General features: G+C 39.4%; 1 protein-coding gene across 1 annotated transcript in view; it reads right to left on the reverse strand.

Annotated features, from left to right (window-relative positions):
• The window catches only part of ANKEF1 (ankyrin repeat and EF-hand domain containing 1), a 175,664-nt gene that overhangs the window by 32,961 nt on the left and 140,344 nt on the right, over positions 1–2,359 (reverse strand). The gene's annotated exons all lie outside the window — the stretch shown is intronic.

A 2,359-nucleotide genomic window follows, 5' to 3' on the forward strand; every position in this document is an offset into this window, starting at 1 on the left:
CAGAGTTTATTTAGACATGTAACAAGACTCTGGCCAGTATATCTGGTCAAATTGATATGCCTCCCATAAAAACCTCTTGCTTTATTCTTCATGTTCTCACTTCTCTTAAAGGAGCCATGATGGCCAAATGAAAAGGACCATAGCATCATAAGATGAACCGAGTTGGGTTCTTGAAACAGTGCTTGGAGGAAAGTCACCAGGAAAGCCTCATAGGGCCAACTGAACTGTCATGTGAGAAATAAATCTTCACTGTGTTAAGCCACTATAATTTGGGGATTGTTTGTTATAGCTGCTACATCACTTACTCTTATTAATATATTGCCCAACTGGCTTCAGTTGGGCTATTGATATAATCATAAAATTTTGGCATTTAGAAAGCTCTCTGTCTAATCTCTTCATTTCACAGAAGAAGAACTGAAGTGATTTGCCTAAGTTCACACAGCCAGTTTTTGGAAATACTAGAACTAGAACCCAGTCTTCCAATTCTCAGTCAAAGGTCAGCTATCCAAGGTCAAATTTGCCTCTACTAGTCTATAAATAGTTTTCAGCAACTCTCATATGACTGCTAGTGAAATAGAAACACATAGATTGAATTTTATGGAAAATCAAAATTGTTAAGGGGAAGGACATATTGGGGTTTAGCCCAAAGTGATTTTATTTTGATATTCACATATTTAGATTATTGTAAAGTGCTGAATTTAAAACATGGCTGGATTTGTTTATCAGGCAATTTTAGGTTTATCATCAGGATAATGCTTTATTATATTGTTTGGTTTTATTATACTATGCCTGGTGTATAAGTTTATCCATTGTTGGGAGGTGGGAGGTTGAAATTCTTTGGATACAACATATGAGTTCTTCAATTACTGAGAAAAGTAGACTATAACTTTGCTGAGAATCAATGTTATCACATTGAACTCTAAATTTCTTAGTCCATTGACTTAATCAATAGCATCCATACTTTCTAGAATAGAGTGGGACAAAAAGAACACAGGGTAATTTAATTGCTATGGTAGATGCTGTTGCTTGTATAATCAATAGCCATATTCCCTTCTGACATAGACAGCAGAAGCTTGATACATTTGTGTGGCAACAAGCGTAGCCAGGGCATGATGAATGGTGATGAATGCAAACCAGAAGTGGCAATCCTGGTTTCCTTCACAAATGATTTGTCCAGTAGTGGGAGTGGGACCAAATTCTGATCAATGAAATGTAACTAGAAATCATCTGGAGGCTTCTGAAAAATAGTTTCCTCTCTGCTAAGAAGGAGGTTCGAGGAAAGGCCATTATTGTCTGTCCTTTCCTTCCTGCATCTGGATTTAGTTGTGGGAGGATGTGACTCTGGGAATGGCAGCAGCCACCCAAGGTTGCGAAACACCTAATAAGAGTTGGGGCATTTTGTTTTTCAGATCTTTTTGCAGTGCTCCCTTCCTGTAAGTGCACGGTTGCTTATTTCCCAAGTCAGTGGAATTGAGAGATTAAGGATTAGGTTCTATGTTGGCACTATAGGGTTCCTGCCCCCCACCTCATCTCAGACAAATTGGCCTGGTCAGTACATTTCCATACCTTCTACTTGCTCTGAGCATGAATGATATAAATAGTGTTTGCTCTCAAATTTTTTATTTGTAAAACTGGGTGATAAAAATCTACTTGATAGCATTATTGGAAGAATTAAATTCATTTATTCAACTGATGTTCATTGAGTGCCTACCCTGGGCCAAAAATTGTGGTAAGCACTGATGATGCTAAGGGAACAAAATAGACATGATCTCCTGCCCTCATGGAACTTCGGATCTGGTAAAAACAAAGACAAGCAAGAAAACACAGATTGTTAAGTAATTACACCAACAATCAGCAATCATAACGCTTTCAATGACCTGAATGGGATGGGATAACAGAGAAAAATGGTGGAGTGGGAAGATGACTTAGACAGGGTGGCCAGAAAAGACCCCCAAGAGGCGGTGATATTTAATCTGGAAGAAGAAAGTCATAGAGGAGCCCACCAGGCAAACGGCAAGAAGGAAGGGAAGAGATTTTTATCACAGATGAAAGAGCAAGAACAAAAGCCTTTAGATGAGGAGGAGCTTGATTATTCTAGGAGAAGCAAGAGGGCCAAGGTGGCTGGAAGGTAGTGGGTTAAAGTGAGGGTGGCAGGAATAGAGATTGGAGACAATGGCAGGGACTAGGTCATTTAGGGCCTCATAGGCCATGATACGGGATTTGGATTTGATTGTAGGTACAGGGGGACGTTTTTGAAGGGTTTTAAGCAAGGAGATGGCATGACCTTGTAGGATTTCAAACCAAAACTCTAGCTTTTGTGTGAAAAAGTTTTGGAGACGTTCAGAAGTAGAGTGGAGAG

Source organism: Propithecus coquereli, unplaced genomic scaffold (assembly GCF_000956105.1).
Source record: "Propithecus coquereli isolate 6110/MARCELLA unplaced genomic scaffold, Pcoq_1.0 Scaffold532, whole genome shotgun sequence".
In the NCBI taxonomy this organism is placed as follows: domain Eukaryota; kingdom Metazoa; phylum Chordata; class Mammalia; order Primates; family Indriidae; genus Propithecus; species Propithecus coquereli.